This window comes from Ammospiza nelsoni, chromosome 1, assembly GCF_027579445.1.
Source record: "Ammospiza nelsoni isolate bAmmNel1 chromosome 1, bAmmNel1.pri, whole genome shotgun sequence".
Lineage (NCBI taxonomy): Eukaryota > Metazoa > Chordata > Aves > Passeriformes > Passerellidae > Ammospiza > Ammospiza nelsoni.
The window spans coordinates 142,332,642-142,347,544 of NC_080633.1; positions in this window are offsets into that span (position 1 = coordinate 142,332,642).

Below are 14,903 nucleotides of genomic sequence, written 5' to 3' on the forward strand. Positions count from 1 at the left end.
CAGGGCTGAGGGCTCAGGGCTGAGGGCTGAGGGCTGAGGCTGAGGGCTGAGGGCTGAGGGCTGAGGTCTGAGGCTGAGGGCCGAGGCTCAGGGCTCAGGGCTGAGGGCTCAGGGCTGAGGGCTGAGGGCTCAGGGCTGAGGGCCGAGGCTCAGGGCTCAGGGCTGAGGCTGAGGGCTGAGGGCTGAGGGCTGAGGCTGAGGGCGGCAGGGCCAGGGGGATAAGCTCTGCTAATCCGGTCCTGCTGCGGCCGCTCTGCCTGTGCCGCCGCCGCGGGGCCTTTGGCAACATCTGCTGCTCACAAGTGACAGTGTTACATATTTACCCTCAAAAACCCAGAAAAACACCAATAAAAACAAGCCCTGGAGGTGTGGAGAAGGCTGAATCCACTGATGCTGGGAGCTTCACCCCAGGGTGTTGGCTGCCCCGGCCACCCCATGTCCCATCCTGCTGTGGCTCACCTGTGTGGGTGTTAAATAGCTCAGCGGCAGGATGAGTGAAAAGCCAGCAGCTGAAAGCAGCCATATCTGAAGGGTTCTGGCAGCCCCGTGGTACAGAGGGTATTTGAGAGCAGTGGTGAGCCACAGTGCATGTGAAGTTAAAATCCAGATATGAAGGCCCTGGGGCTGAGGCCTCTTCCTTCTGCCCAGCTAATCCACTTCTACAGAGAAGTGGTCTCACCTTCTCTTTCAGGCAGTGCCAGCTGTTTCTTGAGTGTCAGGAGATACCTGAGCTGCAAGAGCGTTTTGAGCTGCAAAATAATCTCTGGCTTTTTTGTTCTGCAGTTTAAATACCCTAAGCATCTTTCAACAGCATCACTGCAGGTCACACCACCCTCCACACATCAGGAGACTCCAGAGGAGACCAGATCTGCAACAGTGGAGGTGCTTGGGGTGAGACCATCTCTTGTGTCCTGAATGTCAGTTGTCAGCTATCACCACACCCTAACCTGCAGAGTGGGTGTGTGGTTTTGGCTGGGCTAGAGTTAATTTCCTTCACAGCAGCTAGTCTGGGGCTGTGTTCTGGATTAGTGCTGAACACAGGGTTGATCATGTAGTGATGTTTTTGTTATTGCTGAGCAGGACTTAGACAGATCCGAGGCTGTTCCTGCTTTTCCTATGGCCATGCTGGTGAGGAAGCTGGGTGTACAGGGGAGGCTGGGAGGAAACATAGCCAGGACAGGTGACCCAAACTGACCAAAAGGATATTCCAAACCGTATGCTCAGGATCAGTAAATAAAGTGGAGGGAAGAAGGAGGAAGGGGGAGGTGTTTAGAGTGATGGTGTTTGTTTTCCCAAATAATTGTTTTGTGTGATGGAACCATCTTCATGCTCTCCTTGAGATGGCTGAACGCCTGGCTGCCTATTGGAAACAGTGAATTAATTCTTGGTTTTACTTTGCTTGTGTAATTGGCTTTTGCTTTCCTTATTAAAATGTCTCTGTCTCAATCCACAAGTTTTCTGGCTTTTACCCTTCTAATCCTCTCCCTGATGCTGCTGGTGGGGGAGTAGTGAGCAGCTGCCTGGGGCTTGGTTGCTGTCTAGGATGAAACCATGACAGTGGGTTCAGCCAGGCAGATCCATGTCACTGAAAATATTGTCACATGTCACTGTCACTGAAAATACACATCATAAAAATGTGGATCACTTGGCAACTCTGAAGTGCAGTTGGGTCTGATCTGCAGAAGGGGGTGAGGAGAGAAGTGAGTGCTAGGAAAGGCAGATGCAAGGTTTAATTTCTCCTGCCTTTTAAAAAGCCATTGTGGTCTGTCACAGTAACCACAAACACCATCAGCCCTTGTGAGCAGCCAGGGAGCTGCAACAGGCAGTCAGCTGCTGACTGAAGGCACCATGTCAGACCAGCACCCAGTGAGAGCCACAGGTTCAACAGAGCAGGTGGTGTGTTAAAACCTTTAGAGATTTGAACATGCTGTGGCAGGAGAGCTGCCACCACTGGCACTGTAGTGCAGCCTGACTCAATGGTAAAAAATGTTTATGACTGAAAAAAGCCCAGAGTGAAGCTCACTGTGCAGACATACAGGTGCAGAGCCAGGGCTGGCCAGGCTGGGCCCACTGCAGGTACTGATGTTGTAGAAATGGTGTCACAGAAGGAAATTGGAGACCCTTTTCCTGCAGGCCAGAATGGATCCTGTCGTGGCTGAGCTGCTCTGCTCCTCCTCCTCCTGTGGGGCACAGCAGCAATGGTCTGCAAGGAGCAGGTCATGGAGGGGTGGCTTTCTCGAGGGCGTCTCCGGCAGTGTGCTTCCACACTGGTGTGTTGTAGGGCAGCCTCCTTTATTTACTTCAGCCTTTACTTAGCAGCTACCACAGGTGCTTGAACACTGCCCTCAGTTCTCCACAGACCATTGGTATGCAGGGGTTAGTGAGCCGGGCCAAACCCATGTGCTGACCTGGGAAGGTGCAGGGATTTGTAAAGGAGCTGGTGGAGGCATCACCCTCAGTTTTTGCCCAAAGCTGATACACCTGTATCCAGTCATGGCCCCGTGTTTACAGACCTGGGTATCAGCAGCAGAGGGATTAAAAGCAGAATGTTTTGCTGTGAAAGAACATCCCCATCCTACAGCAGTGTGGTGGTTCCTGTGGGTCCCTTGCTGCAGCATGTCCATCACAGCTGGCAGCTGTGGAAGCCAGCTGCATGAGCTGCCTGCTGTGCATGTGTGTGCGCAGACATCAAATGTTGCACAGACATCAAAGCAGCCCCTTACATGCCCTCCTGGAGTCCAGCCTTCAACCCACTTCCCCCACCTTGAACCCCTTCAAGGCTGGGCTCCTCTTGCCAAGGAATGAGTTTTATCTCAGGATAAACATGGAACGGCTCAGGGTGGCTCTGCCATTGCCCAGTGCTGGTTGGAACCAGGGGGAATTCACCACACCAGAGTTTCAGAAAAAAACCCTATCCCTGTTTTTTGGGGACAAGCTGGTTCAGGGTGGCATTGCAAAGTGGTCTCAGGTTGCAGCTGTGGTGGTGCATGCAGTCCCGGTGCTGCCAGTCTGCATGGGAGGGTGGTGAGGACTTTATTCCAGCAGTATCTCAACATCAACCTCTATGGTCAGCACATACAGATACCACAGGGGAAAGCTAACAGTGCAAATCAGCTCTGGTTGCAAAAATGGGCTGAGGCTGGGGGTGAAGGGTGCTGCACTGGGCAGTGCAGAACAAAACCTGGCAGCACTGGCTTGCAGAAGGGCCATGGGTGATGCTGTGACCCATGTGGGTTCCCACAGGTAAGTGGACATCGGGAGAATTATTGATGTGTCATCACATTATCAATGTATGCATTAAAGGATGCATTACCCTTATGAGAATAAAGACAGAAACATTTATTCAGAACAAACTCTGGGCAGCAAACCCTCACTTGCTACACCTCACAGGATCCTGCCCATTCAGGACTCCGGCCATCCCAAGTGTGCTCCCACCATCTGACACAGAGAGGTGGGGAAGCCATGTTTGGCTGTGGCAGCCTGTGCTCTCAAACCTCAGAAACATACCAATTCCTCTTCCCTAAAAATGATCCAGTTGACAGATACTTCCTTAAAGAGGCAGGTCTGGTGGCCTCCATGCCCATGTCATTCCCAGTGTGCTGTGGCTCACAGTGCTGTGGGAGGTTTTGCCATCTGGGAAAGCCATGCAGTGATGATGAATGGCATCTCACCTTGAGTCAGTGAGTCATGGTAGGCCCAAGCTTTATTTTACCACACCTCTTTGTCCCTGAAAGTAACAACTCGCTGACTGAGAGCAAATGCCAGAAATAAGCTTGGCTCACTGGCCTGTGTGCTCCAGGGATGATTTAGGGGAACTGGCTTTACCCTGAGACTCTCTGGATGCTCAGAGGTGTCCTGTGGAGCCTTATCTTTCAAAAAATTCAGTAGCTCTACCCTGGGTCAGGCCTTCCTTTGTCCTTAGGCATGGGAGGCGACCCTCATGCCCCTGCCCAGTAACCTCCTGGAGACTTCCTGGTAGATCTGAGTCCTTTGAGGCACCCAACAGTGAATTCCTTTGGGATCCTTTCAGGAGAGGGATGTCACACAGACACCAATGGCACAAATGCCTCTCACCATGGAATCCTGATGTGAGCATTACCCAGGCCTGGGCTGAGCACAGGTCTAACAGCAACAGCGGCACCCGGCAATGTCTGCTCTTCTTCTCATCTTCAAAGCATTTTCTGCTGGGAATTAATCCTCATACCAGGCAGGCAAGTCTCATGACTCTCGCTCCACAGAGTGGCAGAGTAAATGATGTGATGAAGGGTGAATCAGGTCACAGCTGCGATGAAATCACAGCAGTTCCTGCCTGCCCATCTCATGACCATTAGCCCTTATGTACTCATCCAGGAGGTAGCTGGCATGCAAGGAAGTGCAGAAGCCAGCCTCTCCTTTGCACAGCCTGCAGGGAGGTGCTGGGACATGACTCAACTTTGAAAGCAGGTTCCAGTGTTAGGTGAGGTCGAGGAGTCGCTGAATGCATCCTCCAGCGACTCACTCCAAGGGTCTGGCAGTACAAGGACACTTAGTAAAGGATGCTGAAGGGCTGAGGGAGGCAGCTCTGGGCAAGGTCAGAATGACAAACTTTTTCTTTGTTGCCTTTGAAAGTCTGAGCTTCAAATTTTAACTTTCTGGGTGGGATCTAGGCCTCTGATATTGGGGTGAGAGGGCCATTTGTGTTAGTCACTAGTGGGAACTTAAGCCAGGACACTGGCCCCAAGGGCAGTCCGCAGCTGCTGTACCTTGAGTGAGTTACCTGATCTCAGGGGAGAAGCCTGCTCCACACTGGAATGGGAGCAGTGCTGAGCAGCAGCTCCTTGGGAACCAGAGGGAGAGGAATACAGTTTCCTGGGCAAATACCTGTAAGAGGGTTTGGTGTGAAAATAAAAAACATTTAGGAGAAGTAAAATGATGATTCTCTGAACCTCGATTCACAGGAATGTACCCCTAAACACACGGTGATGTGCTTAGGACTGACAATAGAGAGGAGAAAGCCACAATAGTACTGGCAGTTCCCCATGCACAAAAGACAAACAGTGGGGTGTTGTCTGAGAGCCAACTTCTCTGTTTGTTGTGTGCAACGGGCCAGCCCATCCTCCCTCTTCCCCGTGCTGTAGGTAGATCTGAAGGAGGCAGGAGGCTGGCAGCAAATTAATGTCACCAAACCAACTGAGAAGAGGAGCAGCCCGAGGGACTTGTATCTTGTCATTTTAGGAATTATTCCTTGCTTAGAGTAAACTGTGCATGATGTAGCTGACAACAGGCTTTGGGATATGATTTCATAGAAAATATATATTTTTCCATGTGAAAGGGTGTCTCCACCCCCTGCTCACTGCATTAAGCCCAGAATTTTGCAGTCAGGAGCTGTTAGTAGTGGACATTCAGTTCCACAATGCAGAGGATATGGAGTACAGAGCTGTAGTGGGCAAGAGGCCAGTGGCATCTGAACCAGTGTGGCAACATTCCTACAGGATGCAGGTTACTCTGTGGGACAGCCACAAAGCAAGCCAAGAGCTGGATCAGCATCAGGGCCTCCCCAAGGTCCACAGCAGTGTTTGTGCTGCACTGCCAGTGCTGGGGAAAGCAGAAGGCACTGAAAGGCACTAAGCTCGAGGCTATCACACCTGCAAGAGATCAAGTCAGCAGGGGGGTTGGCTTGGCCCGGCTTTGTAGTGCAAGTGAGGATTGATGTCCTAGAATAAACAATGTAATTATCCTGGGGACATCAAACAGTGGCCATGCCTTTCATCTCTTCTGTCCTCTCTCTGGCAGATCAGGGATGTGGCTCTTACAGTAAGTCTGAAGTTTGTTCTTGGTGCTGCAGTGTTTTCTGTGGCTTTTGTGGCCCCTGTGTAACAAGCATTGCTGCCTGGTTGGCCACAGCCTCAGTGCACCCAACTTGGTCCACCCAAATCCTCAATTTTTTACCTCAACTGCTTCTGTTCTCTGGCTGCCTGTTGCAGGGAGGTGGTTAATGTCAAGTATTCCCTTTTGCAGCCTTGTTGCATCTTCATTTTCCTGTCTCTTAAAGTGACTTGGAGCCTTCTGAGGTGGAAAGATGGTGCAAACCAAGGGCAAGCCTGTTACAGAGGACAGATGTCCCTGGAAGAGAAGGTAGGAACACAGATGGAGGGAATGGAGTGTGAAATCTCCACCCTTCTGTCCCTCCAGCAGCTTGCAGAAAGCAGCTGTTTCCATCGTGTGAAGCGACATCCCTGGGCAGGGCAGTTTCTGAAGGTGAGAGGTGGCCCCAGGTGAGGCCTGGGAAGGTGCCCGGGCATTACAGGCATGCTGCCTGCTCCAGGCCTCCATTCAACATGAAGAGGGAGAAAATCCAAAGGTAACTCCTTGCTGTTAGACCACACAGCACATTTACCCTCCCTCACAGGCTCTGGAAATAGCTGTTTCTCTTGCTGTGCAAGCGCACATTTCATGGTCATGCTGCAGAAGGTGGTGTGGGGGAAGCAGCCTAAGAAGCTGTTCCTGGCTGGCTTTGAAGGTGCCCCTTAGCTGACCTCTTGTCCCTTAGATGTTTCTACCCAGAACTACCTGTTTTACAGATCTGGTCATTTTCCATGTGTGAGAAAGTCCTCTCCTGCACCAGCAGGTGCTTCCATGAAAGCCAGAGCTTAACTGCTCAGTCTCAATGAAGACCCCACAGGAGTTTATCTGGATGCTCACCTCTATTTCTGCAGAAAGTTCCATCCTGGGTTGCTCTGCATTTTGCTTGCCTCAACACCACCTGGGCAGTGTCAGTGGGGCACAGTGAGCACCCCTGCCTGAGAGAGGAGCTCTGTGTAAACTTGATCTGGGGTAGCTGCATCTCATGGGTGGCCAGGGCCCAGTGCAGCCTCAGGAGCTGGTTGCAAGGGGCAGCAGGGTGATTTGCTGTGTAAAAACCCTGTGGTTATTAGAGAGTTCCGATCCTCCACGCTGTTGGTAGGATACACAACTTTTCCTAAACACAGCCTGTCCAGCCACATTCCTGAAGAACACATTCCTTGCCAGCAAAGCTCACCCAGAGTCTGTCCAGGAATAGCACTGCAGCTTCATGTGGGACCTCTCCCAAATACGTCTTTAATTGAATGGGGCCACTTGGCCCATGTGCTTGAACTCAGACCAGGACCAGTATTGTAATTACTGGTCTTCTTGCCATTTCCTACCCAAGGCCATCTATTCTTTATCTCTCGTATCTATGACTTATAAGCACCACTATTTCAGCTTTGTTTTCTGTATCACTGCCCTGTATGGGGCTGTCCCTTGGGCAACATGGGTGCCAGTGACCAGGGACACTGGTGGAGTCACCTTCTTGAGTTCATATAGTTAAGGCTTGTTGTTGTGCAGCCAGAGGTACTAATTTCTGTCTCTGAAGCCACATAGCTGAGATTCAGCTGGCTGTTTGTAGCCACAAAGAATGCTTTGCTGGAAAAAGAGTTGCTGGCTCTCTGATTTTTATCATAAGCCTTGTGATAGCTGGCTTTCTCTTGACAGCACCAATATCTGGAGCATAGTTTTGGGGTGAGCAGCTCAGCTTTCAGTTAAATCCAGAATGCACATTTGGAGCCCTGACAATTGCAGAGAAGACACACAGTAACTTCCAAGCATGCTCCCATGACTTAGAAAATGCAAATTACCCCGTATTTTGGTTAAGAAGACAATCAAGAAGGAATATTATGTTTTTTAAGGCTGCACAGTGATCCTAGAGTATTTGGCACTGGCAATCTCAGGGAAAGATGCCAGTTTATCAGGCCTTTTTGTTATGGAGAAGTTCAGGCATAATTTTGAGAACCAGGACTGCAGAGATTTAGGTGGCCTGGAACAGATGACAAACTCTTCCTTCACTACTAGGCCATGCTTAGCAGGGCACAGCTTCTCAGAGGGCTACCTCTCATGCCCAGGACCTTTCAGAGGAGCAGATAGGAGGCATCATACTAGCCTGGGTCCTTTCTCTTGCTCTGCTTCTCACTGCCCACAGACAACCTTAATGCCAGCACTCCTAATCTAAATACATACAAGATATTTTTGTAATACTTTTCTCTTTTTATGAGCAATTGTAAAACGGAGCTTTTTCTTACCAGAGCTCCTGCTGAAGGCCCACTGCACATGTGAGTTTTCCCCTTCCAGTAGGTACTGAAGACATAACTTATGGGCTTTGGCTTCATCTCAAACTTGGTATTGCTCCAGTACAGGCAAAGACTTTAGGGCTCAGCAGCAACAGATTTAAATACTTATTTTGTGCTTCTCTGTGCTGTGTACAGACACAACCACAGTGGTCAAACCCTGCTTTCAACTTCCCCTTTGGTACCCTGTGATGTTTACATGGTGTGCAGTGTTCTGCAAGCATCAAACAAACAGAAATAAAAATCAGTGTTGGTTTGCTTTTTAGGAATAACCCCTGGAGTCAACAGCCATTCATTCCTTGTAACCCTTAACTCTCACAACATGAAGGGGCTTTACAGAAGAAATAAATAGTGTATCAACTTAGGGTCCCCATGTGTTTTCCTATGAAAGCATTAAAAATCTCAACACAGCATGAGAATGAAGCAATAAAGCATCTGGACTTTCTTGGCCAGGCACGGAGCTGAACATGCCTGATTTTTCCACAAAGCAAGTGGATTTGCAGAGCAAAGTGCCAAGTAGTCACAGCAGTGTCACTGTTATTACAAGGATAGATTTTTCAGCACACACTGTGCTGAAATGATGATGGGTGGCTACTGCATTTTTTGAGAGCTCTTTGATTTTCTGCATGCAATGGGAACTCAATTCCTAGAAGACACTGGCAAGGGGGAGGCAGTCCTGAGATAACCCAAGGGAGATACTCTGCAAGATGTTTTTCATCAGTCCAGAGCTGGTAGCTGCAAAGAAAGGGCACAATACTGATACCTGCAAAAGGAGGAATGAAATCAGAGTATTTCTTTGGGTGCAAAATCTTTTCCAAGACTTAGCTGAGAAAGAGGAAGTCTTCTTCTTGTAAAATAGAAGGAACATCTTAGTACCAGATCTATCCTTATAAATACATATCTAGTGGCTCGTTTTTTAAATTTGAAAATATCACTAAAACTGCAGGAAATAAAAAAACCTGCTGCTTTAAGGGTCTTCCCATTCAGAAGACAAGAATTATACAGACTTGTGCAGAGTTGCTCATCTCAACACTTGAATGATGGGCAGAAGCTTTTTTTAGAGAGTATCACAGGTTCCTTTCACAAAGGCTGAGGAACAAGCCATGATAATACCTCAAGGTCACAAAAGGCCCTTTATATTCTGCAGGGGTTGAGATTGATGGGAAAAATTATTAATTCTGGCCATAATAAAATTGTGATACAGGACTGCAGGACTCTTAATAACTCAGCAAACTCAGTGGGTTTGTAACTTAGATGTCCAAACAGGCCACCTGCATAGCTGGAACATCGATTTTCGCTTTTATTTTGGCAAGAGCTGCTGCCCACTAAGAGCCTCTGAGCTCTGCAGAAGCAGTTAGGTGCTTTACTCAGCCATTGCAAACCAATCTTAAAGGGGAGAAAAAGTTACCTGTCATTCTTTGTTGGCTCATGGTAAGATATGTGAGCTGCCACATTACAATTAAAGGCCAGTTGAGGAGAAAATTTTTTTCCTCTGATCCAAAATGCACCATCTGGCCCAGAAGAGGACTTTTCTTCTGTTTTATGATAGCCAAGGTGCAAAATGGCCTGGGTTTAACTAGTCCCTGGGCACAAGGAGAGCTGGAGGAATGCTGTGGCTCCATGCTTCTTGTGTGCACCAGCTGTAGAGTGATGGAATCAGCCTCCCACTCAATCAGAGCACCTTGGTTCCACTGGAGTCAGAAGGCTGCTCTTAGGGCAGTTATCCTGAATCAGCTCACAGGATGGAGATTCTTACATTTCAGTAACTAACTTCAAGAACAAAATTATCAGCTGAGTCTGTCCCAGCCTGCTCTTTAGGTTACAGGTTCCTGGGAGCAGGAGTAGCTTTTTTTTCAGAGCTATATTCTCTAATTGGATTTCCCACCCATATTGTATCAAAAAAAGGTGAGTTCTCATAAGTTTGCATTTAGTTTTGTGGTTTTCCTGCTCTAACTCACAAGGCATTTGCCCAGGCTAGGTGGGACACAGTATCTGTATCCATCTGAGAGCTCAAAACACTCTCCTCTTCAGCTGCCAGAACAGCTAATGTGGCATCTGCAGCTGCTGTTGGCAACTTTCCCACTGATATCAGTGCAGCAGGTTTTGATCTTAAATTTGCTCTGTGTGTCCCTAAAGAATACTCTAGCTTGAAACTCTGTGGTGGGTCAAATGAGGCTTTTTGCTGATGGCTGCAGTCCCCTTCCTCCAACCCTGCTGCCTGAGGCAGAGCTGGTGGTCAAGAAAAAAGATTTCCCAGAAGATATTGTGCTATGTGTTGGAGGGTGCTGAGCACTGTGCAGTGTGTGCTGACTTTTAAAGTGTGACCACTATAAGTTCACCAGCTGGAACACAGGGAAGGGAAATACTTCTGGATCCAGGTTTAGTGATCAGCTATTCCATTGAACATGAAACTCCTGTGAGTGCTTATAGCATTCATCTTTTGGTTGAATATCCAGCAAGAATTGCAGCAAAACTAGTTTGAAGTAATACAACTGAGGCTAACTTAATGGAGAAAAAGCCTGGAAAACTTTTCTGGAAGGGGATGTGTTGCATGTATCTATATATCCATATCCATTATGGGAAGGACATTAGCTCTGGTGTGGGAGGGTAATGACAGACACATGGGCCCTGACAGAGCTCCTGTCATGTGTCTGTGGAAAATACGAATCATCCAAGGCAGTGTGCAATGTAGGAGAATTAGGAAACCTTGAAGAGGTGACAGCTGATTAAACAGCTGAAGTTTTACATCTCTCTGAGCTATTTGAGATGCAAAGATACATCATAAGACAGCTACCTTAAGCTGCCTGATACCAGTTCCCCCCCCCCCCCCCCCCCCGTTCCCAGGCACTGCCTTTTACCTTGTACAAAGCTGTGACTGTTTAGTCTGTGCAGAAACAGCCTTTGTCATCATATCCTCCAGCTAAATTAGATCATTGTAGCAGTGTAGACAATATACAGCCCCTCAAGCCAGAACATAAATTTATCCATTTTCCCATAAAACTAATTTCATAATGTCTTTGGAGCAAGCATCCTTGCTGTCTTTAATACAGAGCATTTCATTTGAAGAAAGAAAGGGAAGGTAAATTCAACTTAAAATATTCAGACCCAAGATTAGCCCCAAAGCATTCATGTCATCAGAGTAGGAAGCCACCTTATCTTTTGGTGTGGTTTCACTGTAGCTGAAAGCTTAAAGAATGACTGATCCCATGAGAACATTTGATCCCTTTTCAACCTTCCCCAGTGCTGGGATTTGTGCAAGATCACAGTCAAATGTATTTCTCAGGAAAAGTCAACTGGGGATAGCACTCAACTCCCTTATCTTGATGGACCTTCAAAGCCTTTCTCCATCCCAATACTCAGCCTTATCTGGATATAAACAGATATGCTCAGTGCATCTCTGGGCCATCTTCCCCACATGGTCACACTGTACCATCATCAGCTGCTTCAGCAGAAGTCAGTGTAACACCAAAATGGCTGAAAGATTTGTAGGCAGTAAAGAAGGGACAAAATGCAAAGCACAGATGGATGCTATTCCCAGAGAGGAGGGGAGTGCCTGGGGGGGAATTTGTGCTCCATGTTGATCCTTCTTTACTGAGGTGTATGGGGTCCGGAGGGACCTTCCTGAGGGAGCCTTGGGTAAAGCCTTGAGGATTTAGATGATGTCAATTGTGCTGTGAATTTGTGAGCTGCTGCACACTGTTAGGAAAACCACAGTCCCTCTAGAAAGGGGAGCCCATTTTCTGTCCTGGCAGGGACTGAGATATGGAGAGCAGAGGATCCTGCCTGATCTGACTAAGCCCACATAATAGGCTTCACCTCAGAGGCAGACAGTAATTGCAGTAACATGGGCTTAGTGGTGAAAGCACAGATTGCTACAGGTACACCCCAGATGTGGAGAAGGGCATTGTCTCTTCTTATTGCTCCTCACCACACAGGACTTCATTTTATAATTTAAAATTGTAGCAATTGTGATTGGCACCACAGATCAGAACCAACAGATGAAACGAAACCTGATAGTCCCTCCCTGCTTTTTAAAATAATATTCCAAAAATATCCCCCTGTTTCCCAGACACGGATATCACAAAGGGCAGAAGAGGACATCGTCTCCCAGATTTTCTCTTTCCTCCATCTGTAGCCTATGTGTTGTCTATACAATGTGCCTAAATATTTCCATCATTAACAACAGAAAGGAAAAGGAAAAGGAAAAGGGGCATTCTCTCAGCAGGCAAAAGGTCTGGCTGCAATATTTCCACCAGGAAAAGGCTACATTCAACTGTATGACATTTTTCATGAAGTACCTGCTTTCCAGGGAAACTCTGGGGTTAGAAACATTAAGAGGTTGCTACACTTGTGATGTTATGTCAGGATGCCCCAGGATGCAGGTTTTTTGTTTCTCTGCCTTTCTGTCCTTTTCTATGGGCTGTCCTTATGAGACACCTAAAGTGGTCTGTGGTGCACCAGCATAACATACCATCTCGTAACATACCATCTTTCTTCTCTGGGAGGACAACTCCAGTGCTCCCTGGGGATTTTGTTCCTAACCAGTGAAATGGCTCATACAACTGGCAGCATAAAATGCATTAACAACAGGTTCCATAATGTTTAATGGGGACACTGAAAGGTAGTCCTGGAATTATGCCTCTTCACATGGAAATCTAATTTTCTGACTAACCACCTTCATGGTTTTAATTTACTTCATCATGCTATCAGCAGCAGTCAGTCTGGTAGGAGGCTATAGTTTTTTTTCCTTAAAAAAAGCTACACAGAGATTACATACAGGACTGGGACAAACTAACCTGATGCAAAGGACATTCAAAACAACAAAAAAAATGAGCCTGAACATAAAAGTTTTAAAGGATGCAATAATTCCTGCAAATAAACTGTATCAGTCAGACCATCGTTCTGGTTTGCTGGACTAACAGAGTGAGATGAAAACTCAAGTGTCAGACACCACATTATGGCCTAGAATGTACTTCTTGGGCTAAATTCCAAGACTAAAGTACAGTGTCAAAAGGCAGGAGCTTATCCAGTAATAGGTTGGTTTGTTCTTCTGGAAAGACATTGCTTTTACCAGTGAACCAGGACATCTTTTCTCAGAAAACACTGCTGTAAACTTCAGAGACATTGTGTTATATCCAGTGCTCATCTCTCTGACATGTTGGACAAAAATACTCTATCCAGAATAATAAGGTAATTGTCTGCAATTTTGCATATTAAGCAATCTGGTCTTAAAAGCCATCAGACAGCTCATGGGAGGACTTAGCCCCTATTACAGGCAAACATGGTGTGTGTTTTAGTGGTACAGGTAGCACCAGAACTGTCCCCTCTCAAAGAAGAGATAACATTATGCCCAATACAAAATTGGCATCAATCTACTGAGACCAATTGTCTCAGTGTTTAGTATTTGGAGAAGAATCCTGCTGATCCTCCATTATGTGTCCCAGATATTTTTCATTCCCTCCCAGATAAAATGCCCTGCTGATCTAATGGTAGAATTTGGCTCTCAAAGCTAGAAAGCTCCAACTGTAGCCAAAATAATATCCTAAAATAGAAAGAAAAATGAGAAAGCAGAAATGTTATTTTCCTCTTTCAAAAGTTTCAGCAGGAAGCTAGCAATGAGAAACCACTAAAATGGCTCTCTCCCAGCTACCTCTCCCAGTCTGGGCATTGCCTGAAACACTCAAAATATTCCTCATCCTAAGGTCCAAAGGCACCTTGGTTTCATGCCTTTGTCTCCAGTGTCACTGGAAACCACCCTAAGTTAATTGAGCTCAGGATTTGGTCTTTCTGTGTGAATCAGCTCTAGGGAAGCTGACAGCTACAAATCCCTGTGTTTTTGTTCTGATGAAAACAGCCTGAAGATCTAAATTTAACATTTGGTTTCACAATGCTAATTTTTGACTGTAAGTAAAATCATCCTGGAAAAATAGCTTAGAATAGGAAGAGATATGTTTTCCGGATGCTGGAAAAGTGAATGAAGAAAAAGCAAGCACGACAAATTTATCCTCATTCACAATTCAGATTGCTCTTTACTCTCTGCTTGGTATCTTTGGATAAATACTGTGAATAAAAATTGCACTAGTTACAGGAGAGATTCATAATTTCTGACCCCATTTCAGAGGAAGATGCAGCACATATCTGTGGTGTTTGGGTCACGGGAAACAATGCCTGCAGAGCAAATCTGTGTTGTGAATGGGTTTTTTCACATGAGGAAACCAGGCAGAATATTTTCCAAGATGAAAAAGATTCTTCTTCATGCAAATATTTATTCTGATTAATTTCTTCTTGTACACAAATTATCCTTTTCACTTACCCTACGGTTACATTACTACACTTTAGCAATACAAAGAGACCATGGAGTGGATGTAAATATAATTTATAGATGAAGAATGGCATAAATCACCTGCACATTATGAGGCAATCTAATCTAAATAAGACTGGGGCCTCTACAATGAAAATCTGCTCCCAAGAGTGACAAATGGCATTTTCTACTCAGCTTTTTGTATTTGAAACAATGTCTGCTTCCAAATAAGCCCAGATGGATTCCAGAGGATGACCTGATCCTGCTCTTCCTAGTGCATTGTCAGCAGTTCACCAGGCTCTAGCCATACAAATTCATGGAAGATGTTCATATGCCCTTGGAAACAGGATATTTATTTGGGAACATCCTGAACCTTGGATGCCAGCAGCATTTTCTCAGTCTAGCATTAGGGAAAAAGGCATTGCACCTATAAACTGAGAGCAGCAGAGACCTTGAGCTACTTGAGAAATTACACACAGGCT